Source organism: Pinus tabuliformis, chromosome 8 (assembly GCF_031772625.1).
Source record: "Pinus tabuliformis cultivar Carrire ecotype Pingquan chromosome 8, CPIR1, whole genome shotgun sequence".
NCBI classification, from domain to species: domain Eukaryota; kingdom Viridiplantae; phylum Streptophyta; class Pinopsida; order Pinales; family Pinaceae; genus Pinus; species Pinus tabuliformis.
This window is the reverse complement of record NC_142294.1, coordinates 80953550-80981025: the sequence shown is the minus strand read 5'-3', so window position 1 is coordinate 80981025 and position 27476 is coordinate 80953550. Positions and strand designations below refer to the sequence as shown.

Below are 27476 nucleotides of genomic sequence, written 5' to 3'. Positions count from 1 at the left end.
TGGTGATTCTGCTAGGATGATAACTTCAAAATATCCTAGGGAAACTAATGAGAAAGGACCATACTTGTTGGGTTGTGTTATATTCTTTCCACGTAGTTAATAGGGGGTTTGAAGGACACCCGTAACCCCACTTAATGGGGTCCGGGGTAGCGCCCCGGAAAATTTTGGTTTTGGACCATATGTTAGGTTAGGCGGACCCACCTATGGTTTTGTGCATGATTTTCGCACATGTTTTTTGGATGCGATGGTTTTCGGTCCATGGTATTGGATGCTTCGGCATGTATAAATATGTATTGTAACATTGAAAGGAACATAATGAAAAATCAAGCTGGTAGTCCCGGTTTTGGGATCCAGGGAAAAATCTCTGTGCATATGTGTTTTATGGGTTATGCTCTCGCATTGTTTATTTTCTTTGTTTAAGAATTCGTATGCAGGTAATTTCTGTACAGGGTTAAAACCTACAATATTCAAGCTAATGCAAACAAGATGTAACAGGGTAAATGTGAATCGTGGCCGAATAAATTTTGAGACATAGGAACAAAACTTGACCTTTTCATCTTTAAAGAGTCGATAAAAGGACAAAAAATGACTCTAGTCGCCTTTGAATATTTAATGAGCCTGAAGTGACAAGTGCTCAGATGGACTGTTTCTTTTAGGGAGTCCGAAAAGGAACGAAAGTGACTACTCTGGAGAACTAGGCAAAAGGTTTACCAAACAAATCCGTAAAACTGCATATACACCTTGGCAGTCATATGAAAACCAAGGACTTTCCATACGGCAGTCAATCTTCCCGAATGCTGTGTTCGGTGCATTACGGCTTGTAAGGCGGCAGACACGACTTCCTATGGATAAAGGATGATAACCTAGTGGGGTCTCCCCATATACTCAACGGTACGTGGGAGCACAATTCCGTACTAGACCACTATTGAGTCACAGAAGGAGGAATCACCCAACCTTGAGTGAAAACAAAAGTGACTAGGTTTAACGACGTCGGAGCACATCTCTAGCCTAGACCTCTAAATGTGTGCGTTATGTTCCAATGCATTGTTAGATTTATTCAGTTCATTTTAAAGTTGATCTGAATTATGTTTTAGTTTTCAGGCCTTACCGTATGTATACATCAAAGCCTGGGATGCAACTAGAATGAATGAAATATCCTTTTCTTTGATGAACACCTACCTATGGGAGGGTAAAGAGATCATTCCAAAACCAAGAAAACCAAGGCAACAAAACAGTCACTCAATGCAAGCAGACATCAATTCCTAAAGTGCACGGATACTACTAATGAGAGATCTAATCATTCTCTTTTCAATATGAAACTTGAAATGCAAAATTACTTTCACTTTCGCATGCCAACTGAAATGCAATCTTTTTTATTTTTATGCCTCTAATCTAAAGAAACTAATAAGCAACAAACAAATGTGGAAAAACGGTTGATCCAAACAATTGTAATTTATGTCTGGGTAGTGAAGAGAAATCGAAACAATGCCAAGATTGGTCCAATAAAAATCACTAATCAACCAAAAGTAAGCAAAGGGGAAGGCTCAATCAAACCAACAACTAGCAGCAAATGAAACCTTGCAAACAAGCAACCAAGCAAAACTGATCCAAAGGACTTGAAACAATGAAACTAGGTCACGAAGCAAGAAAACAAGATTCGCTCAACACAGCTCACAAGAGAGTGCCTCAACCTTTAAACAGTGAAAAAAAAGTTATCAAACAAGTGAGAACAACAGAGGATTAGCAAGACTGACGGATTCAAGAGGCAGAATTGAAAAAATTCAATTCTACAACAATCAGTGTGGGCAATACACTAGCAAAAAAATGCTGATAAAGAACAATACGCAGCAACAAAGCAATGGCAGCACGGAAGTACACGCCTTTTCTGTGATGGTCTGATTTATAGAACCTTCGTGACTGTTAAGTGTAATTATGTGATGAACAAGATATTACAAAAGGGGTGACACGCTGACAGCACGACTGTTAAATTAAACAACGCGATGATGTTCAAAACAGCCACAGGCAAGCCAAAAACCCCCAAATCGGAAACAGTCAATCTTTAATCAAATAAGGACATTTCCCAGATCAGGCCAGGAAACCTAGAAGACAGATAACTAATCCCCAAAACTACAAAAGAGACCAAAACAGAAACACAAGGCAAGAGTAAACAAGAAAAGAACAAAGGCCAGCTCCCTAGTGGAGTCGCCAATTTGTGATGTAGGAAAGTGTTCTCTCTGTGGACAGAGGCAACCCCTCTAGCCCTAGAGTGGGTCTAGTCACAAATAAGGACAAATCAACAATATTTTTCCTTAAATAGTTCAAGTTGGAGGCCTACCTCAACCAGTGGTCGATGGAGTTCCGGTGCGCTGCTCCAACTTCCGCTTCCTTCTCCTAGTGAGTAATCAACCTGAAACAATGCAAAGGAAATACAACAAAGCACATAATCGGAACAACAATGATCTATTTACTGATAAAGTCAAGAAATCATGAGCTATCTAGTACATTGCATACAAGACATAGGAAAACATCATTGATTGAATTAATTATGAAATAGAGTAAGCTTACAACCAAGGTCTTGACGTCACAAACCTTCTCAGGAGGGTCCAACCAGCATGTTCCTCAAGCATTCACTCTTGAAGATGGATCTCCAAATAGACAAGTCTCTCTCACTCACACGTTTTACACAAGATCAAAGGCACTTCACAACCTTCCTCAAGCTATCAACAAACCCACACTTTTCACACTCACACCAGCTATCTAGCAAGCTCACAAGTACTAACAGCAACACTCTAAAGACTAAGAATTCCAAACTAGCAGCACATAGCAATGGTGAGAGGTTAAATAGGAGAAGGAGTCTCCATGAAAGGTGGGAGGATGAGCTTATCTCCAAGGAAGGTAGCAAAAATGACGGAACAACCATGCCAAAGAAAGGAGGGCGACATAAACAAGGCCAACAACCAGGTCTGGAGTCATATGCAAGGCTGATTGTTGGAACAAATTCGCCCAATCTGGATCATCACGGGCACATAACTGGTCTGACACACTGACATCGCTATTGAATAATGTAGCTAGTCATGTCATCGCGGGAAACTACAAGAGACAGTTGTGCTGGCACATGAAATTCGACCATCGCGGGAATCATGTGTACTTCCGCGATGGCAGTGCTTCTAGACTATTTTGGAGCGTCAATCAGCGCGTTTATTTGGCCAACAGACGTGATGAGGTAGAAACTTTGGAAAAGTGGGTCATTTGGCAACATCAGAGAGCATAAGCACAAATGACTTTGGACTCATGACACAGTAGGAATACTGGAGGTGAAGACAGTGACAAATTACTGTGTAACATTGCCTGCGGTTCTACGCAACCTTTTTTTGTCTCTGTTTCTACCTCAGTCTCGGGTGAAGGTGACTTCTATCCTTCACAATCTTCTCCTCCTATTTTCTGTTGTCCCACCAATTTCACGATGTCACGCACTACCTGGGCCTTACCCCCTACTTCCTCTTTCCTACGCTTCTCCGCTAATTGCATCATTCAGAGCTTTGTTTCTTCCTTCTTGCGCTGCATGGTGGACTTTTCCATTTCCACCACGGAGTCATCTAGAGCGCGCCACTCTAGCGGCCAAGATTCGAGGACTGCGAAAATTACATCATCAGTCGCCAGATATGGTAGGTTATGCCATCTCTTTGTAGCATCCTTCCACGCCCTGATAAACACATGGTGGAAATCCGCTTTGAACTTTGCAAAGCTCTGCAAACTGGCATATACTGTGGGTGACAACCACGTCTTGCGATTGATCCCCATCCGAATACTTATCTCCATTAAGACCCAAAAGATCTTACTTTATTTGATATGCTCCATGTCCTTGGTTGCCCACACCGAATCATACTTCACTGCCTTTGGAAGGTTTGGCGTGACCGAAGGGAATTGGCTGTCTTATGGCAACTCCCATGCCACCAGTATGAGTGACAACATGAGCCACGCATAGTGAAATGTCTTGCCTTGCTCCTGTGCCTCGCGACAGTTCACAAGGAACTCGCCGCATAGATAATTTGCCCAATTGAACTGGACTCCTTCTCCGCATTGGGCCACTAGTGCAATCACAGGCATAGGCACCTCATCCCTGCAACACTTCCGCATCACTTTTCCTGCTAAAATTTGTGTTGCGACCTTGATTGTAGGATTGTTAATGCTGGAGATGGCATATCCTCACTTCTTCTTCTCCAACTTGAACTTCTTCTTCATCGCTTCCACGAGGGCCAACTCACCACCTTTTCCTTCTGATATATTGGTTGGATCCTCCCCTAAGTAAGGCAGCGATGTGATCTGATGAATTGAGTGGTCTGTGATGGGAATGGGCTCCTCCAACCACAAACACCCATCATGCACCAAGCAGAGGAACTTCCTAATGACAAAGACAGTCACTAGGGCGCGGTGATAATGTGGCACCCAGAGCAGGCTTAGCAAACCAGTTTTTTCTACACCCTTGAGCCAGGTGCACGGCTCCAATTCAATCATTCAAGCCATCATGTCAATTTGTAAGTGCATTAGCCACTTCGTCGCTAAATGCGGGAATTTCTCATGGTCCGCAAGGTCCCAATCTTCAAACTTTAGGACAGGAACCCACCCTAAGTTTGGCACCTGAAAAACAATATCGTCTAGGGAGCAACGGAGTTTGCAGAGAGCTCTTGCTCTCATCTATGCCCTTCGGCACCTTGGCTTTACCCTTACACGAAGGAATATATTCCGGTAACCAAGTAATAGGGTCCGCACCTTGGGTTCCAACTTCCATTTCAGCATCCTCCTCATCCACCAAGATTTCTTTAGATTCTTCCTCGTTTACCTCCAGATTAGTGTCCTTTCCCTTTTCTTACAAGGTGATCTTGGTCCTCTGTGGGTTTCTTGGTGAGACACACACCAAGATCATAGCCTGCTTATACTTCTTAGGTCTCGATGTTCTGGGTGATTTAGGGACCTCAACTATCAGTCTAGTGCTATCTAGGGCTTCTACTAAAACAATTTCCTGCGCGGCTTCCTTGGGTGTTGACATCATTCTAGTCAGGTGGTCCTGCGTCTCCTTCGGCAATGTTTTAAACACTAAACTTGCTCTCAAAGCCACAAAATTCAAAAGTTCCATACACACTTGATAGCACAACAATTGAGTTTTCAAAATTCCAAGTGTTTTTAGCTAGACAACCACTTGTAATTTATAGGGAATTTTGAATTCAAATTCTATCGTTCCCCCCACATTTGGCCCATTAATTCTAGATTTTCAGCAAAGTTTCAAGAATCTAGCCCATAAATATCACCTTAAATGCCTACCTCCTTCTCCATTTGGCCTCAAACCGACCATAAAATCATAAGTAGTGACTTTAATGGTCACTTTCTGGCGGGCCTCCATGCTAGCGCAACTGTCTTCAGACCTTTGCAAACCCTGTGACACTTTGCTCCTTCGCATAGTCCTGACATCACGTAGCTCCCCAACTCGGGTAGTTTAGTTTATAGTCTTACGCCTCCTTTCAGTTTCCTGGAGTGATAAGACTGTGCTACTTTCATATAGTCACATGGCCAGATCGGTGGTGTATGGCTTCAAGCGACTACCATTCACCCTTTCTGGGAAGGGTTCTCCATTAAACTTAACCAAGTGGATCGTGCCACCATCGATAATCTCCTTAATAACATAAGGCCCTAACTAGTGCATCCTGAATTTTCCAGGCAATTTATCGAACTTACTGTCATACAAAAAAACCAAATCGTTTACCTTGAATGTGCGCAGCTCGATATGTTGATCATGCCACTCATTTCAACACTGCTTTTGGACCTGCTCATGAAATCAACCAAAAATCACTCTTCTTTAAGCTCATCCAACTATGCGACCCTCCCTTCCAGGGCTCCGTGATTTTTCATACTCATGAGCGCTACTATGCGCAAACTAGGTACGATGTATTCCATAGGCATCACTGCTTTAACCCTATATACCAACCTAAGGGGTGTCTGTCCCATCAGCTTCTTGCACTTCATCTGATAAGTCCATAACACTACAGGTATGCACAGGTCCCAATCACTTCATTGAGCATTGCAAACCTTGGTCAGCGCAGTTTCAAGCACTTTTTTGAACGCCTCTACTGTCCCATTGGCCTGTGGGTGATAAGGTGTGCTATTTTGGTCATACACTTGAAATTCCTCCATTAGTGTGTTGATTGTCTCATTCAGGAAGTGCATACCTCAATCACTCATCAAGATCTTTGGACATCCAAATCGCATCAGTACATGCTCAAATAAAAACTTCGCAGCAGTCGCGCCCGTGCAATCCTTCACTGGATGCACTTCTTCCCAACGAGTCAAATACTCCATTGTAGTGATAATGTACCTCAGTCCTATCTTTCCTTGAGGCTAAATGGGTCCTACAAAATCTATTGCCCATTTTTTGAAAGGTTACAATGTCATTTGTGGATTTAAAGGCATTTCATCCCTCCACGATGGCCTGCGTGTTCTTTGACATATATCGCATGCCTTGCAATATGATTTTGAATCTTGATGAAGGGTTGGCCACCACAACCCTGCACGTAGAATCTTCTACATGGTTTTTCTCCCTACATAATTTCCTCCAGTGACACCCCCATGAGAATCCATGAGGATGCTGCTTCATTAAAACTCAGGTACATACCTTCGCAGTATTTCATCATTCCCCATTTTGTATAGATGCCCAGCAATGACAGAGAAGTCTGCCATGCGCACCACTAATTCCTTCTTTTGCTAGACAAAGTATCCTTCAGGCACATTTCCTGTTGTTAGGAAGTGTATTATATCCTCAAAATTTCCATCCACAATGTGCACAGCAAAGAGTTGTGCATCAAGTAATCCTTCCTCCAAATTAGTAGGTTCCTCCCTTGTTTCGATGCGTGACAGATCGTCTGGTCCCACATTCAATCGTCCAGGCTTCACAACAACTTCAAAATCATACTCTTGGAACAATAAGAGCCATCTGCTGAGTCACCCCTCCAACACAGCCTTATTGACTAGGTACTTCAATGTGGAGTTATCCGCATACATCTTAAATTGGCCTCCTAGTAAGTAGTCTTGATACTTCTGGAGCGCATACACCATAGCTAGCCCTTCGTGCTTAGTGGTGGAATAGTTCTTCTCTACTTTGGATAATCTTCAACTTGCGAACGTGATAGGGTGGTCCAAACCTTCTCCACCATCATGTGTTAGTACTGCCCCTACCGCTATACATGACACGTCAACATGTACATGAAACTAATTCTTCCAATTTGGGAAGACTAGAATCGACACAGTAACCATATTTTATTTCAATATATCCAAGCTTGTCTTATAGTCAACGTTCCAGCAAAACATGACATCTTTCTTCAACAATTGTTCCATCGACATGGTGATCTGGGCATAGCCTTTGATAAACTTTCTATAATATCCCATATGTCCCAAAGTAGCGTGCAATTATTTCACACTCCTTGGTGCTTCCAAATTCAGAATTACCATGATATTCACGGGGTATACCATCATCCCTTTCTTGCAAACCACATGCCCCAATAGGTTCCCAAAAGGAACACAAAACAGACACTTCTTGAGGTTGAGCGTGATCTGGTATCTTCGATAGTTATCCATCATCAAGTGAAAGATCGGTACATGCGCTTAACTAGCCCAAATATAATCTAGTCATCAAAATAGACCTCCAAGAACTTATGAATAAATTCCTTGAATGTTGCAACAACCACACGTGAAACGATAATAGGTGCATTCTTCAATCCTAACGGCATTACAGTATATTGAAAGCAACCCCACTCAGTCGTGAAGGTTATCTTGCTCCTATCCTTCGGTGCGATTTTGATTTGGTGGTACCCAGAGAACCCATCAGTGAAAGAATATGCTTCTTAACTGCCTACACTGTCCAACACATCATCCATGAATGGAGTTGGGAAAGGATCATGCACACAAGCATCATTCAATGTTCTGGGATCCACGCATATCCTTATCTCATCCTTCTGCTTCTTCTCTTGCACCACCATTGAGCTTACCTAATTGGATTCATCCACAAGCTCAATGATGCTTGCTGCTAGCATTTGGTCTAGCTCTAAGTGGACCTTCTCCTTGTATTTAGGGTTTAGGCAGTAAGGCCTTTGCTTAATTAGCTTTGCTTTAGGCTTTAACATGATCTTCATCACTCCTAGATCTCCGATTATTCCTTTCAAATCCGTAAACTTGGTCAAGAATAAGTCTTGATATTTGCAGAGTAATTCAGTGACCTTATCTACCGTCACGTCATCCCAGCAGTCTCCAATCTTGGTGAATTTGGGTTCTTCCTCCATAACAATGTTCACCTGTTTAGTTTCACTGGCGTGGTTATATCAGGGTTATCAATATGTGGTCCTTGAACCTCGCGGTGGCCTTCTATCTCTGAAATGTTAATTTTCTGCCAATCCTTGTCCTCTTCTTCAGCAGCTACATTATAACATTCCAGCGCGTGAGTCAGCTGATATCCCATTCAAGCTGCGTTATGTGTAAAGGATCATGCGGTATCCTAAAGATGGCTGCTTTCACCTCTTGCAACGCTTCATCAATACTGTCAAACCCATCCTCAAAACTAAATGTCATCATGAATCCTTCACGCAGGATATCCCATTCACCTTTCCTATGGTAGAGCTCTGTTTCTATATACCAATTCATTGGGATAACATCTAGGGTATGACAGAACAGCTGCACCCACTCAGGTTGAGGCTTTTCTCCATAAGCCTGCATCCATTTGGCCAAACGCGCACATGGATCATCCTTCCCATCGTACTAGTTTGTCAGTCATATCTTAGGCTTCCCAAATCATGCTCTCATCATCCTCCTATATTCGTGCTAATCATTAAAGCTTCCCTTGTGCGTACCCCGCCATCTTACAGGCTTAGCACACAGTGCCCAGTCCAAGGCCTAGAAGCATTGATTTTTTGGCACCTCCCTTTCAAATGCATCCAAAAATATATCTACCTCATCCAGTCCATCATAAGTAGGCAAAGTTCTTACCTCTGATGACACACAACATAGCAACCGGGTCATCATATTGAAATTTAACGTACTTACTTCGTGTAACTGATTCTACCAGCGTTCTACTTCTTCATCAAAATCCAAAGTGCAAGAATTTTTACGCTCCCATGTAATCTGTCCATCCGTGGTGTGATTCACCCAATCTTGGTCTCACACTATTATCTTATAGACACAGTCCAAATCATCATCACTTTCATAGATGCGGACTGGTTCTATACAGCGCGATCCTTCAGCAGGATCCAGGGGTATTATTACGCGCAGTGATTTCTTCTAAAAGATCATCTTTTGCTTCTTCAGATTGATTACTCCATTCATATCAATAGCCCATTCAATTCCCAAGAGCGCAGGGTAGAGTTTTTTGTCATCAACAATCTCTATTACTTCAAAATATGCTAGCACGCTTTCTCCCTCAATATCCATGGTCACTCCCTGCAGCCGCCCCATGGGTATGATTTTCTATTGATTCACCATCCTTAGATGAATTAGAGACCATTGCAACGTAGGTCATCCCATTCACTCCCAAGTCTACTTTGGTAGTACATTCGCATCTGATCCCAAATCCAGAATGACTTGATCCATTTCGTGTTCTCTGATCTGCACGGTGAGTCTCATTTCATGCCTCGTCCTTGTCTTATGCTTTCTTATCTTGTGGACTACACGTGGTTCACCTAGCGTAGTCCCAACACATCTATTGATAAGTTCCTGTAACCCTTTCACAACCTTAATGTTGCGCAATAACTTCATACATGTTTCCAGGAAAGTTGTGAGCATGGAGGGGTCCATCTCCAGCTCAGGCTTATCCTTGCTTCCTGAAGTGGAGGCCTCAATGAAGCTCCTCTTAGCTTCCATGAATGCTTCCTGAGCGTGGTCCAATTCGGTCCGCGCTTTCACCATCATCCCACGGAGCATGGACCAAAGTCTCACTCGAAGTAGTATGGGGGGATGTTGGAACCAAGTTTCCTCACCCTTGAGATGGTTGTGATGTCAGTTTATCCTGACTATACCTACCTTCGCACAAGTTTCTTTTCCCTCTGTTCCACCCTTTATTACCTTCGCGAAAGGGTAAAATCATCTTCCGCGCAGCCCTAACCAGGGGCTGATATACTTTTGCGTTACTAGGGAAGCGAACTATGATATCTCCCAAACTAGGCTAAGTGTCTTTCTTATCCTATTAACAGATCTTAGTTAGCTTCGCATAAACAAATGTTCTTACTTGCGTTCTCTTAACTGATACATTTACATACAGTCACACATCATATAAACACTATAAGTGAAATTCATACCCAATATAACAGATGCATAAACAGGAAATAAAGACACATAAATTGTAGAATACTTCTCTTTATTGATAATTTCAGACAATTACAGACTCGACCCGCCCCATGCACTCAGTTGTAGGAGTCCGTGCACTCAGCTATGGACTTCTAGGCCTTTGTGCACTCAGCTGCAAAGCCTCTACCTATGCTACAACCCAAACTTAGACTTCTACTCTAAAGCTATGACTCAATCCTTCATGATTATCGATTCCTTTTCTTCAAACTACTTAGATCTTAGCTCTATTTATACAATCCCATGGTCTGCGGACCATGGGTAGATCTTCTACAATCGACATTACATTTCCAAAATAAGGGCAGACAACCCTATGACTCTTTAACATCTACGCACTCCACGACTACAAAATGTGGAGTCTTTACATTTGGATTACAAAATTGGACCAAAATATGGGATTTTATCCCCAAAACTGCCCTTTGGGGATCCTGCGCCTAACACATGTTGAACAAGAACAAAGAAATTTCCTCAAATATGCACTAAAAAATTCCATTTTAAATCCAGATAAACTATGGTGATCAACAGTAGAAAATGATATGTTAGATTTCAACATGACATTGGGGAAACAATGAATAGATTGTTTGTTCTATTTAACTATATGACATTGAAAGATGTTCTGGTCTAGAACTTTAACGAAAGGAGCCAGACAATTAGTAGTGATGGAGGCATTGCTAATAATATCTTCTGCATGATTATATTTTTCCTTGTTCACACCACAAACATATGTAGGAATATCTCCCTTTCTAGGAGCTGTGATCAAAACCTTCGTTTCCCCAACTTGGAGATGCTTATCAACACCTTCCCTATCAACAAAAACGCCAGTGCCTTCTATGACCAAATCAATCACATAGTCCCTACAAATACAATATGAAGCATTTTGTCATGAGCTGAGAAGCATCAATTATCTCTATATAATAATCCTGGAAGGCTACCCAGTATTATATAGATTTATCAATTTTTTTGCGGCAACGGTTGTTGTTGCCTCTGCTAGTAGTCTATTTGTTATAGGTTTTGGAGTTGTTTTGGGCATATTTTTCAGTGGAATTTGTTTAGAATTAAGTAGGAATTTGTTGAAATTGTAAGTTTGAATTATGATATTTCCAGAATTCGAGTGTTCTATAGGTTTTTTAGGTTCTGAATCCATATATGCAAGCCAAAACACATTTTAAATAACAAAAGATCACAATTTGACAAAAAAATATTTGACCAAAAACTCCAAAACTTGAAATAGTTAAACAATACCCTTAAAATATTCTAATGAGAAAATTTGCAATGCACAGGCTTAGCAGATTTGTGATGCACATGCTTATATTTTGTTAAATCAAGTCTTTCATTCTCTATTCTGATTTCTTTCAGTCATCAAGCCAAGTTCACCTAAGGAAGCAAAATAATATGCATATAAAATAAAGAATTGACCATGTTTATTACAGTTAGTGCATTTGAGTAATCTAATTGAGACCCAAGGGATCTTGTTAAGTGTTGAACATGTTAATTTCACAATTCTATAATTATTGATTTTTGAATGAACTAATAATTATCCCAAAGAATTTCAATATATGCTAATCCCAAGTGTAAACATCAGGAATCTGTAGCATTAACCTATACAAGTAATTAGTTTCATGTACTTACTTCCATGGCAGATTTACAAGGTTCTGATACTATAAAACTTTGATGACCTTGACATCTACCGAAATGCCATCATTTCCTACTACCTGCACATCTGTGTTAAAGGTTCAAATAATAGAATCATATTTGAGAAAATTTGAGGCCTATTTAACACCTCCGGTGTCATTGATGACAACCATGTCCAAAGGGGAGTCCTTTTGATAGTGCCAACATCGCAAAAAATCATGACCAATCCTTCCAAACACATTGATTACAACTTTTATCTTTACCTACACTACGCCCTTTTTTTGTCCAAATGATCCTAACTGGAATGAAAGGACAAGGGCAAGAGGACAAAAAACTATATTAGTTTGTTGTTTACCATGAAAATATGATACACACATTTAATGTGATGAAACATAATTTGCAAAGTGAGATCCATATACACCAAGGACAATAACTAAACAAGTAATCTCTTCTTGCAATACTGTAACAAGCTCGAAGTGTCTAACCCCTACATGGACTAGGGCATCAATCATATAAATACATTAAATCAACATACCAATAGAATGATCAAAAGCCTTAATATTTGTTTAGTCAAATTTGCTTGAAATCTGACGATAATTTGTTGGAATTACAAGTTTGATCTATAAACTCAGCACAAATTGAGTGCCCCTAGGTTTTTCAGGGAACTAAATACATTATTATATTAAAAATGTATCTTAAATAACAGAAAAACCACTTTCTGATCAAAAATTGTTTTGCCAAATTGTCACCAAAAACTCCAAAACATAAAATAATTAGAGTCTAGATAATCTGTATTTCTACACATATGAGTATCATGAATAATTATTAGTACAAAGTACCAACATAAGTGAGGCTGACAATCATATTGTTAATAAACCTAGTGACATCGAAACCTCAATACAATGATCATGATACAATTTAAGAGTTAACCTTCATGCACATAAATCTGATGAACCATGCAACAAAAACACAACAAAATGAACTTCAATTAGGCCCCTATGACAGTTCAAAGAGAAAACCGACCTCCATATAAACCAAAGCAACTACTACCAATAATTTTTTTAAGTGACACAATGACATACAATCATTAGTACCATAGAAGAATGTGTTGACTTTTGTGTAGCATCGAGAGGTATTCTCGCATGCCAAGATGCCTCCTAAGTCAACCTAGAAGATTTATGAAAGTAAAAATAAAATTTCAAATTTTTATTAGCGTTCATGTAGGCTCAAAAAAGATAATTTGGCCCCAGCTTATGAAGGAATGTGTCCTTAGGGGTAAATGCACCCATTCAACTTGTATATATATACATGATGTGACATTTCATTTGATCACTCATCATCATCATCTCTCTTCTATAACAATCACACGTGGGAGCAGATAGAGGATGAATTTGAATGAAGTTTGGACTTGGATTATTGGCCCAAATGTCTAGACAATTTGGAATTGTAAACCTTGTTGAAGAATAATTTCTCCTCAGAAGAAGTGTTCTTGGGTTTTCCCTCAAGTTTGGGTTCCCAATGGAAAACGTGTTGTCTCTATTGTGCATGGATGTCTCTTTATGATCATTGTTGTTTCTGCTATATTTACTGTTGAAATATTCTATATATAATTGCTCAATGATATTAGTGGCATTAGATAAATTGTTCGAAGATCATTAGGTAGTAATTATCAGATCAAAAGATTGGTTTCTATAATGTATCTTGTAGAAAATTCAACATGGAATCAATGCTTTGTTGAGAGTGTTGGGGTGTGTTATATTCTTTCCACAACCAACACCCCTAGTTAACCAAGGGGTTAGAGGAGGGTCGGAGCCCTCCCTTCGTTGTGTTGATTGTGCAGCGGGGGGGTCACATGGAGTTTGAGGGGGGCGGGTAACCCCCCTCTACAGGGTCCAGGGCAGCGCCTTGGGGAAATCTGTTTTGGACCCTATATTAGGTAGGGTGAACCCACCTATGGTTTTGTGCATGGTTTTCACACATGGTTTTGGACGCGATGGTTTTCAATGCATGGTATTGGATGCTTTGACATTGTTATAGACATATTTGGGCATTGCAACCCCAATCAAATATGTCAATAAACCAAGGGCTCTCAAACCCCTAAAAGTGTTGTTTCATACCCTAAAGGATCAAGGTCAACTGATTACATCATTTCCTAGAAGTTCTCCCTGAAAAACTACTCAGAACTGGTCAAAACTGGACCATACAGACTGCTACATGTTGAGGGTGTGATGCATCTCGCCTACTACACACAAAGGGTGCGATGCATACTGAAAATCCCTTCTGTAGGGTGTAATGAGCAAGAGCAGACAAATGGCAGAGGCAGTTTGCTAGGTGGAAACTAAGAGAATCTTCTAGAAACTGCTCATATGACACTTGCCTCTCTGAATTCACCCAGGGATGAGTAAGAGATCATGAAATCTCCAAGTGGAACTAAGAACTATCAATGAAATGACACTAATCTAAATCCCAGAAGCTGACTCACTCCCTTGCAGATATCTATATATGGATCCCTCATCCTAGAGATCCAAAGGCTGGAATTTTGTAATCTGTAAGGAAGTGTTGTTGGTTTCTCTTTGAGACATTGTATTGTTGGGTGATCTAGTTGTTCATGAGGTGAAGAGGGCTTTCATGCTAGGAGGATGATGCTGGATCAAACAGTTGGGTTGTAATCCTCTCTTCTACTACTTCTATCAATAAAGCTATTTGAGTTTTCCTCCATATACTTGTATATTTCTGAATCTTGTATTTGTGTATGCATTTGTATGGTTAATTTACATCTAATTCTACATTGTTTATGGTTATAGATCTTTATGCTTTGATGGTAGTTTGTTGCTTTGACTCTATAGGTGTTCTTTGAAGCAGGACAAGTGAGAAAGGAGTGGCGAAGCTCTATCAAAGGAGAGAGGAAACAAGCAAGGAGCCAAGCGAAAGACTGAGGTTGGTACTCTCTAATTCTTTCTCATCTATCTCTCATAAAGGAAAACACAAGTTACTTTGAATTGTTTGTTTCTAAGATAGCTACCTATCTTAGTGGGACTAGCGGCTTTGGATGGACACTAGTTTTCCCGGAAACAAAATGGTGACTCCACTAGGGAGAAAATTGTTTGTTTGTTTGTTACTATTATTTGCTTTATAAACTATAGACAAAGCCTGAAGTTAAGCCAGCTAGCCTTTGAACTGCTTTTGCTATGCAACTGCAAAGTAGATCAACGCTGCTTCAGTTAATCTCCGGGTTGGTTTATGAACTGAAACTTGCAAACATATTAAGTGCCCTAGTGGTAGCTCAATAACCTCATTAGATCAGCCCCAATACTTTGTGTTTACAGTCTATCATAAGTTCGGCCTAAATCCCTGAAGTTATCTGCAAACTGTGGGTGAAAACCAAGCTCAGTCTTATCCATGGACCATCACACTATCTCTCATTGGCAATCTGGATGCATCACACCTCCCATGTGCTGCAGGTGAGATGCATCCCTGTTTTCCTTAAGGACAGGTGCGATGATTGAATGAGACTGTTTCTGCCTCCAAATTTTGGTTTTTTCTTCATTGTTTTCAACTCTATTCAGTAGTTTTGTTGTCTATGATCAGTATATCACTATTGAAACCTTCTTCCGTCACATTATTCAGCCTCCATTGATAAGGAATTGTGAATGTTTTTTTATGTATTTTTTATCATTTACAGTCCTCCTTTGCAAACAGTAGGTTAATCGAACTGTCGTCTTTTGATTTGAAAGTGTCGAAATTGTCGTTTTCAGTCAAGAAAAAGAGCGTCGTAAAGTATTCCTCTTTTAGATAGTCGATTACACTTTTTCCATTATATTTGATTTTAATTATCAATTCTTTGAAGTGTCGAAAACAGTTTTCCATTCGAAAGAGAAAGTTCATCTTAGTCTTCCTTTCGTTTTTTTGAAAATAAATTGTTAAAGTGTCGCTTTGAAGAAAAGTAGTTCAGATTTGTACTTAGTTTTCTTTTTTTCATTCTCACATTAAGGGAAATGAAAAACAAATACATGCATGTGCATTTGCATTTAGACTGCATGCGGAAATTGATTTAGGAAAAGTGCATTTAGTGTGTGCTCTCTGCTCTATGTTGAAAGAATCATATTTTTCTTTCCTTACGAGCTAGGATTTTCATTGCTAAAAGAAAATAAATGTCTGTTTATCATTTTAGATTGCATATTTAGGAGTTGTACATCTACATCACGTGGTGAACCTTGAAAGGAAAACTTCTTAAGAAAGATAAACTATAAAATAAACCTCAATGAACATAAAAATGCTTTGGAACCTAACGCACAACATCTAGTAGTCTAGGCTAGAGACATATTCCAGTGTCGTAAAGCCTGGTAACTATCGTTTTCATCGTAGGTTGGGTGATTCCTCCTCTTTCATATGACAAATGCCAGTACAGAGTTGTGCTCCCACATACCATCAAGTATATATTGGGAGACCACAATAGGCTGATATCCTTTATCCTTAGGAATCCATGTTTGTTGCCCTATCGATCGCAATGCACTGAACACAGCATTCGGGAAGATTGACTGTTGTACGTAAAGTCCTCGATAATTTCTCTATAATTTACCACCAAGGTGTATATTGCAGTTTTGCGATTCGTTTGGTAATCCATCTGTCTAGATTTCGAGAGTAGTCACTTTCGTTCCTTTTTAGACTCCTTAAAAGAAAAGGTCCATCTGAGCACTTGTCACTTCAGGCTCATTAAAAATCGAAGGCGACTAGAGTCATATTTAGCTTTTTCTTGACTCTTAAAAATTGATCAAGCAAGTTGTGTCAAAGCATCATAAAATTTATTTTATTCGGAATAACATCGTTGTTCCCTCACTAGTCTTAGGTTGAGAAAATGGAGTCCACCAATCAAGGATTTCCCCTTGGGGGGAATCCTAGTCCTTTCTCCTCTTGGGGAGATATTGGTGCTCCACACATGGCTACATTGTCCCTCCAGGACTCACAATTGGCCTGCTTGTATGGCTATTCTCAACCTTTGTCATTCAAAACACTATAAATCCTCAGCAATCAAATCAGCGACCAGATGATACTGAAGTTTCTCCCCCACCTTCCACTTCATTTGTTTCTCCCTCTCCTTCTTCTTCTTCGCTTGGTGAAACTAGTAACACTAAAAACCAAGTAACTGAGAAGAAGAAGAAAGGATAGGAGAAGAAGAAGAAGAAGCCAATGGCAAAAGGGGGCAACCATGCATCGTCTGGTGAGAATCCACACACTACACCATCCAAACCCAAATCTCCGTGTGTCATTTGCAAAGGAGACGACTATCATCGAGATTTTCCCTGCATCCTACAGATCTTGAGAGACTGGTCTCCCCGCTTGCACAATCCGGTGTCTTCAACCTCTGTCGATCATGTTGATAGAACACCATCAACTAGTGAAAATGAAGTCAATGGGAAAAAAGGAAGATCTAAGTTTCCTTGTAGGTTGTGTGAAGGAGATCATGCCCTCCACCATTTCCCTTTCCTAGATGAAGCTAAAAGAGTCTTGGATAACCGTCCTACTTCACCGCAACGACTTCCTCCTGGATACAAGAAACTCTTGCCAAGTCCATCACTAGTTGAAAATCTGACTGACACACCTCTGTTGTCAGTCGAAATGCCTATCATTGAAGATAAACCCTCTGAGTCCACACCGGACCAAAGTCAACAGGTCGAGATGGCAGTCGACCCAGTTTTGTCTTCAGAAAGTCCACCTTTAGATGATACAGTCTCCAAAGAGAATGAGAATGACACTGTTCAAATTCTTTTTGTTAACACAGAATCCGATGAACATGGGGGCAATCTACCCATTCCTCTACCACAGGAGGGAAGTTCCTCAGCTCAAGAGATACATCTGGTCATTTATTCAGTCCCTCCTCCAAGCAATCTAGTCATTTCCTTTGATTGGAATCTACTAGCGAAACCCCGCCTACCATCTAATGTACCATTCCAAATCATAGTACAAGCTTACAGAATGATCATGGCTGGTACTATCATAGATGAAGGGGCTTCTGTGAGTATCCTTTCCTCAACTGCTTGGAAAGCACTTGGTTCACCATTGCTTCTGCCTGAGATTCGAAATCTATCAGGCTTCAATAAAGGAACCAGTCGACCATTAGGGATCCTTCCAAATTTGCCTGTAACATTGGGAAGGAAAACCATTCATCTGAATGTGATGGTAGTCCAAGGGCCTTTAGATTACAATCTACTCCTTGAGTTTGACTACATTTACAGCATGGGAGCTATTTTTTCCTCACTCTTTCAGGTGATGTGTTTCTCTTATGAAGGCAGAATGGTCTAGCTCATTGACCAGCTTTCATTCCCCGGTTCAAACACAGCTACTAGTCAAATGCCATCCCTAAATGGTATTTTTGCACAAGGAATGTCTCATCAACCTCTAATCCATCCACCTAATGATCGCGAGTGATTCGGTGAATGTGACGAACCCAGGGGTCATGCACCCTAGTCTGCTCCGGCAAGAAAACCCCAAATATAAGGTAGGTTTCCTCGTAGGATATATGACTAGTCTAACACACCCATCCATTTAGGATATGGGATCATTCTGGAATTGGACTTCCTCATCGAAGGTTATGTGATTGGCAGTGGATCCACACCTTTCACCTTTGTCTATTTCGATGGACAGAGCTGAAGAAGTGTTTTGTTTGCAACGTGGACAAAACAACCTTGCTTTAATGCAAGAACTTCCATATGGTAACCTGGAAACTTTATTTTTCTTTATACCTGGGGGCATGAAAACCTTTTGTACGCAAGTGAAAAGTGACCAACATAACTCTAACCCCATAATTTTTACTAACTTCAACTGCTTAAGTTAGGTGATTGGTCTGATCCACCATTCATCTTTGCCAGGACTGGCGGTGACGACAAAGCAAAGGAAAAGTTTTGTATGAAACTATCCGACCTAACCTCGGTAGTTCTTTAACCCTTAGGACAGTAGTTGGTCGTTCCTAGCCTGCATACAAAAAGCTCCGGAGAAAAGTTTCGTATGGGGCAAGCTCCCTAAAAAATGAACCTACTGATGAGAGACATCCTTAATAGACAACTGGCACAAGCAATGTTTCTACAAAGTTCAAGCTCGTTAAAAAATAAACCCAGCAATGAGCATATGTTCCCCCAGAGTTCAAGCTCATTAAAAAGCAAACCCACCTTCGGTAAATAACCTTTGTGATCACATTGCTATGAACTTTTGAGCCTTGGTCATGTTCTTACCATCACCTCCACCTTTTTAGCCGATCATACGCCTCCACTTGATTGTTTACCCTTTTGAGGAATAGTTGCGACGAGTGATTCTATTAGCCACCTTCTTTACACTGTTGTGATTGAAAAGTTCCAAACTTACCTGGAACCAGTTGCTATCTAAAAACATCACTTGTTCCTCAAAAATGAGTCTCCTTTAAGCTCTTTTTAGACTCATAAAATATGAAAAGATTGTCGAGCAATTAGGCTCTCTAGCTCATTAAAGTGATTGGAAGTGCCATCCCTCCTCTATATTTTAATATTTTTGGACCTGAGGGATCATTACACAAAATGATCGAGCGCTTGTATTTTTCGGCTTGCTAAAGCGATCGAAAAAGTCATCCCTTTCGTATTATTTTATACTTTTTCGGACTTAATGGATTATACTACGTAAAAGGAATACTGGAGTTTCCTTTCTGTCTCTTTTTAGACTCTCTAAAACTGAAAAGGACCAAGTTATCTTTGTCATTAAACTCATTAAAACAATAGCGACAAACTTGTCCATACGGACAAGAGCGAGTTTCACTCTCACTAGGCTCGCTAAAACATAGTGACAGGTTTGCCCGAAGGGCAAATTATAGAACAAGCATATATTATCCTCCTCAAGCTTGAAAAAAATAAATAGGTAATGGCCAGCAATCACTGGGGAAAAAGGGAAGAAAACTTGAAGAACTTCATTGGTAGCAGGTCGCTCTTGAACATGACACTTTCACTCCATCACCATGATTGAGTTGGGTTGGGTTATTCTGTTCACCGGTCATATCACCATTGGTCCTCCATACCATCCCAGTGTCACCGATATGTTCAATAGAAGTCTCTCAGAGAATTCACCAACCCAACTAATAGCTCATCCGTTGCAATACCTTTGCGCTCCATTTTTCATGACCGCCACCCTGAACCTTGTGTCATCAGATCGTTTTCAACTCCGCAAAATCATTTTCTTCGTTCCATGTTGTAGATGTGGGATTCATTAAGGCCCTCCTACAATGGGTCACTTCTTGTCGACATCAGCTCATTATCCAAGAAGTCGACTTAGGAACAACCCTTTCAGTACTTTGAAGCTTGCATACCTCAATGGCAAGATTCTCACTTCCAGTGACAGGTTTACATCTATGGCCTTCGATCGAAAGATTTTATGTCATGTTCAACATCAACTCATGTATTCACACCATGTGAATTGTACTGCAGTACCTCAAGGGTCATTATCATTATTGGTGACTCCTCTCGTGCCTATTAACAACTTACATCATTGGCTGGTAATCAGGCAATGTCTTTCCATGTTTGACACCAGAACATCTTTTCACATGGATCGACTTGTACATCAGATGAAGATTGAAAGAGTTTGAAGACCCCGGATCTAGTTTCATCCATCCAGGCTACGATACATTTGGGAAAATAAAAACATCAAATGTACTCCATGGTTGCACAGATAATCATCCAAGCTAAGGGATGATGTCTCTACCAGAATCATCAGTCTGCCACACAGACGATTGTATATCCTATGTACATGAAAATGAATTTATAAAGCTGAGCATGGGAATGCCCACCTCAGCTAGATCGTGAAAATAATATAAAGATAATGTATTATATTGTATTTTATACAGGTCACCTTCTAGTTCGAAAAACCTCAGATCCTCATGATAAATCATTTCACCCGACATCAAAAGATTTACGACCACATGCTTTAGGGGGCAACTGTTATAGACATATTTGGGCACTACAACCCAAATCACATATGTCAATAAAGTAAGGGCTCTCAAACCCTTAAAAGTGTTGTTTCATACCCTAAAGGATCAAGGTCAACTGATTACATAATTTCCCAAAAGTTCTCCCTAAAAAACTACTCAGAACTGGTCAAAACTAGACCATACATACTGCTACATGCTGAGGGTGCGATGCATCTCGCCTACTACACACAGAGGGTGCGATGCATACTGAAAATCCCTTCTGTAGGGTGCAATGAGCAAGAGCAGACAAATGGTAGAGGCAGTTTTCTAGGTGGAAACTCATAGAATCTTCTAGAAACTGCTCATATGACACTTGCCTCTCTGAATTCGCCCAGGGATGAGTAAGAGATCATGAAATCTCCAAGTAGAACCAAGAACTATCAGTGAAATGACACTAATCAAATTCCCAGAAGTTGACTCACTCCCCTAAAAATATCTTTATATGGATCCCTCATCCTAGATATCCAAAGGCTGGAATTTTGTAATTTGTGAGGAAGTGTTGTTGGTTACTCTTTGAGACATTGTATTGTTGGGTGATCTAGTTGTTCATGAGGTGAAGAGGGCTTTCATGATGGGAGGATGATGCTAGATTAGACAGCTAGGTTGTAATCCTCTCTTCTACTACTTTTATCAATAAATCTATTTGAGTTTTTGTCCATATACTTGTATATTTCTGAATCTTGTATTTGTGTATGCATTTGTATGGTTAATGTACATCTGATTCTACATTATTTATGGTTATAGATCTCTATGCTTCGATGGTATTTTGCTGCTTTGACTCTACAGGTGTTCTTTGAAGCGGGACAAGTGAGAAAGGAGTGGCGAAGCTCTATCAAAGGAGACAGGAAACAAGAAAGGAGCCAAGCAAAAGGCTGAGGTTGGTACTCTCTGCTTCTCTCTCATCTATCTCTCATAAAGGAAAACACAAGTTACTTTGAATTGTTTGTTTCTAAGATAGCTACTCGTCTTAGTGGGACTAGCAGCTCTGAATGGACACTAGCTTTCCTGAAAACAAAATGGCGACTCCATTGGGGAACAAATAGTTGTTTTTTTGTTACTGTTGTTTGCTTTATAAACTACAGACAAAGCCTGAAGTTAAGCCAGCTAGCCTTCGAAATGCCTTTGCTATGCAACTGCAAAGTAGATCAACGCTACTTCAGTCAATTTCCGGGTTGGTTTATGAACTGAACATCTGACATGCAATCATCCTAAGTGCCCTGGTGGTAGCTCAATAACCTTATTAGATCAGCCCCTATACTTTGTGTTTTCTATCTATCATAAGCTCATCCTAAATCCCTAAACTTAGCTGCAAACTGTGGGTGAAAACCAAGCTCAGTCTCATCCATGGACCATCGCACTGTCTCTCATTGGCAGTCTAGATGCATCACACCTCTCATGGGACGCCTTTTTTGCTGAGGGGTTCCACTCGGGCTTGTGGTATACCCTGTTGAGTCGGAGATCTATGGGATCGATTCTGGTGTTGAAAGAAGATGGTGAGTAGTGGAAATATAGAGATCGAGAAATTTAATGGTTAGAGTTTTGAGTTGTGGAAACTCAATATGGAGGATCTGTTGGTGGACAAAGATTAGTGGATCGCAGTAGATTCAGGTACTAAACCAATGGGAGTTTCTGATGAAGAATGGAAATGGTTGGATCAGAAGGCAAAGAGCAAAATACGATTGTGTGTCACAGATACAATATTGCTAAATGTATCAGGGGAAGCTACGACGAAGGCTTTATAGGACAATTTAGGGAATTTGTACCAATCTAAGTCTCTAGTGAATAAATTGTTCCTACAAAAAAAGTTGTATAACTTGAGGATGAAAGATGGAGACTCGGTGAAAGATCATCTGAATGAATTTAATACTATGGTAAATGAGTTATTGTCTATTGATATTAAAATTTCAGATGAATATAAGTGCATTATTTTGTTGTTTTCTCTACCAGATTCCTGGGATAGTCTAGTTATTGCAATAAGTAGCAATGCAATTGCCTTGCAGTTTGATGAAATAGTCTCATCCTTGCTGATGGAGGAGATGAGAAGGAAAAATATGGAGAGCTAGAATGGTGATGCCTTGTCTATACGAGGACGGTCCTAGGACAAAAGAAAAAATAAGCCATCGAGTGGGAGATATAAATGTAGAGGGAGATCTAAATCTCCAGGAAAACCTGTAAAGGTGGTGTGCTGGAAATGTCGAAAGGAAGGGCACTGCAAAAGGGACTATAAATCTAAAGCTCCTGACAAAGGAAAGGGATCTGATGATGCTACTTTTGCAGAGACGAAAACCATCTCAGATGAAGGTGGGGATGTGTACTTGGCTTCTTCAAGTACACATGTAGATCATGAGGCATGGTTGATTGACTCAAGTGAATCCTTTCACTTCACTCCCCATAGAGAGTGGTTCTGTGAGTATGAGAAATATGATGGTGGTGATGTATTCTTGGGGGATGACAGGAAGGCTAGAATTGTTTGTCGTGGAAAAGTCAAGTTGAAGTTACAAGGTGGAAGTGTTAGAACACTTCCAGGTGTTCTGCATATTCCTGCATTAGCCAGAAATCTGATTTTTGTAAGAAAGCTATATGATGCAGGTGTAAAAACAGTGTTTGAGAATGGTACATGCAAGATGGTTCAAGGAGCACTAGTATTGATGCGGGGAGTTCACATTGGAACTCTGTATAAGCTGCAAGGTAGCACTATTGTTGATGGGTGTAATAGTTCTGTGGTTTCTAAAAGTGGAGTAGAAAATATAGTGGTCTCTAGAGAAAAGACCATGATATGGCATCAAAGGCTTGGAGATATTGGAAAGAAGGGCCTTCGAATACTTCATGGTAAAGGTATGGCATAAGGTATGACTAATAGCTCTCTAGATTTTGATTTCTGTGAAAATTGTGTATATAGGAAGCAAAATCAGGTGAGTTTCCCCTCTCATTGTAGGAGAGCGAAACAGATATTAGAGCTTGTGCACAGTGATGTGTTTGGACCTATGAAGGTTCCATCACTGGGTAATTTTGTGTACTATGTATCATTTATAGTTGACTTCTCAAGGAATACATGGATATATTTCCTCAAGAAGAAATCTGAAGTCTTTGACAGGTTTAAATAATTTAAGGCTCTGGTGGAAAACCAGACAGAGAAGAAGATAAAGGTGTTGAGGATAGATAATAGTGGATAGTTTTGCGGTAATAAATTTGAAGAATTGTATAAGAAGTGTGGTATAGCACGGTAGAAGACTACACCATATACACCTAAGAAAAATGGAGTTGCAGAAAGAATGAACAGGACATTTATGGAAATGACAAGAAGCGTGGTTAGTGGTGCCAAGTTAGGACAGGAATTCTGGGCAGAGGCAGTGGACACTGCATGCTACCTGGTTAACAGGTGTTGGCTTGTTGGGGCCTGACCCAGGTTCAGAAGTGATTTAGCCAAACAAATCCTGAAAATACCTTCTCTTTTGGCAACAATCCGTGGTGCGCGGATTGAGGTCTCACCCGAGGTAATATGGGGGGGTGTTGGAACCAGGTTTCTACACCCTAGGATGTCTTGATGAAGTCTAGGAAGTTCATGAACCGATCCTGCACACTTGTGCTGCCCCACACAGCTATTTAACCCTCGTGTAGCTTTGTAAAGAGCGCAAAGAGGCAATGTCTAGATCCTTTATCCTTACTGTGATATTATTATAGATTTGACTTAATTTTGTGGGCCCAGTATTCTTATTAATATTTCAACATTCATAAAAGGTGCGCACAATCATAAAATTGTAAAGAGATGCATAAGAATATAATAGAAGCGTAAACACACAGATCTACAAGCAGATGCACAATATTTCATAATCAACTTAATTTTTATTAACTTATGTTCTATTACAATCCCAACTCCACCCTGCACACTCACCTGCAAGGGTCCATGCACACAGTTGCGGACTCTACCAGGCCTCTGCACACACAGCTACAGAGCCTCTCCTTACTACTACAACCCAAGACTCAAACTTACAGACTTAGAATGAAATCTTTATTTAGAAACCCATCAAACTTAAGATCAAGACTAAATCTCCCTTCTATACTTAGAGCCTCGCTCTATTTATACATTCCCATGGTCCGCGGACCATGGGTAGGCCGATACATTCTATATTAAATTACATTATTTTAGGGCGGACAACCCAAGACTCTCATGCTCTACTATCGAGCAGTAAAAAGGGTCTTTTTAACCTGTATTTACCCTATATTAATTATCAATCCAGGTACGATTTTTTATCTCAAGAGTGTACTCAGTCTAAGGCGGTCACTTGTAAACAGTAATGCTAGTAGTATAGTGCTTTTACAAAAGTAAATAAATCCTGGAAACAAACTCTAAATGTAATGGAAAGAAATTGAAATGCTTTGTAACTAAATCATTCATTTAAGAAAGTACAACACTCATCAGTCAAGGGTGCAGTAATGATAACTCTTCCCTTTTTAAATTGATGCAAATGAAAAGAAATCAAAGAGAAGATCTCCTATTTGGGAACCAGACATCAATAGTCAATGTTCACTACAATTGCAGATCATTCTGTTCACTCCAAAGCAATTCCTTGAAATGATAATTCAATTAACAGAAAAGGGAACATCAACTAATCTATTGAAAAGATTGAACAACAAAGCTTTAATGTACAGGGATGAATTAAGTAGCAATCGTAATCTAAAGGAATTAAGCAGCAATATTTAACTAGGAAATGATTTTGAACAGCAAACCAAGAATGGAACAACAAACATAAGTAAGTCTATGAAATATTGAACAGTGAACTAACTCAAATGTGAATGCACAGCGAACTAAATCAAATGTTAACACACAGCGAATCTATAATGATGGAATCAATAATCTGAGTTTAGCATAATAAATGTTAACCACAGTCATAAAGGAATAGCAATCGCAGTTGCAATGGAACGTAATCCAAATGAACAGCAATCAAAATTAGAGTTAAACTGTAGATAATTAAACAACAATACCGATCTGTAAATGAACAACAATGTTATAATGTAAACGAACAGTAATGCCGATCTGTAAAGGAACGAAACTGTTACATAGTGATATCAATTTGTAAAGGAATAGCACTACAATATGATTTCAACATAACATTTCAGTTGCAGCAGATAACCTTACTATTCAAATATGAATTAAATATAACAGAGCCAGTAAACGAAACGACAAGGAACAACATATCACTGAATGAAGCAAGTAGAAGACATCAAACCACAAACGACTTGGAATTGGAAAATAATGTTACAGGAAGCAAGTGATCCACTAGGGCCAGGCCCTTAGCCTCTAGGGACACACTTCTGCGGTTACTCCAGAATCAAAGACTAAATAGCAACGAAGTTTATGTATTAATCATGAAAATAGAGTTACAATAATCGCTCTTTAGAGAAATTCAATGATCAAAGTTCAGTTCGCAACAACAAATTCTATAAAACAAAAAAATCTGCCCCTCGGGCTAGCAGCACTGTCCCTTTTTATAGCGGCTGGGTGGAAATACCAAAGATACAGATACTCTTAAGGTAGTGATCCATCGGGATCAAAGGATCTTGAGAGATTCACCATATCGTTATCCTTCAGATATCTCTTCGTCCTCTTGCATAGAGATGGCGTCTCTTATTCCTTTTCCAGGCTCATGTGCTCCGATCTGGATTGCCTCATCTAAATACAGTTCCCTGTCAAAGGGACAACATTTGGTTTTGCCTTGTCTTTCCCTCTTAAATGACGATCTTCCATTTTCTTCATTTTCTGCATAGAAAAGGGTAATAATTAGTCATTTTACATTACTCACAAATCTCTTAAACTTTATCATAATCCTTCATTATATGCCCATTTCATAATGTAAAGAAGTTATGAATTAAAGTTAAAGATAACGAAATAAGTGGCAATTACATACCTTTTCTAATGCTCAACACACCCCCCTGCTTAACCTTTTTCATGCCCTCATGAAAACATTGTAATTGACATGCAAGGCAGTTAGGGAATAGGCTGGAGAAGGATTCTTAGTCAGTGGTCTACAACCATGATTCCTAGCTAAGATTTCAAAAATATGCCTTGTCTAACCTTCAGGCAATTCATATAAGGCTTTATACCCTGGTGCAGGATACTAAATGACTGGACTTCGAAACCTAAAGCCTAACCAAGACGGGCCTTCTCTCAAGATGAGGTCACCATAGATAACCAAGGGGTCATCAATTAGCTTAAAATTCTCATAATTGAATGGCTCTCTGTTTTGGATATTCCCATTACAAGTCTAGTATCAGAATTTGGCTACTGCTATGGCAAGGTCTTTGATGGTTAAGAAGTATTCTACCCCTTGCCGGATGACTGATGTGTGAATAGGTCCCAATTTCTAGATTACACCCTGAGTTCTTATTAAGCTCCTATGTTTATTCCATAATTGCAATGGGTCTATAGGTTCACCCCTTACCCATAAATATAATCCATTCTCCTATCTCTGGAAGACATTGTAGGCTTTAA

At 40.0% G+C, this 27476-nt stretch overlaps 1 pseudogene; it reads right to left on the bottom strand.

Annotated features, from left to right (window-relative positions):
* Positions 1-27476, bottom strand: part of LOC149234240 (glyceraldehyde-3-phosphate dehydrogenase A, chloroplastic-like) — a 257930-nt pseudogene that overhangs the window by 118933 nt on the left and 111521 nt on the right.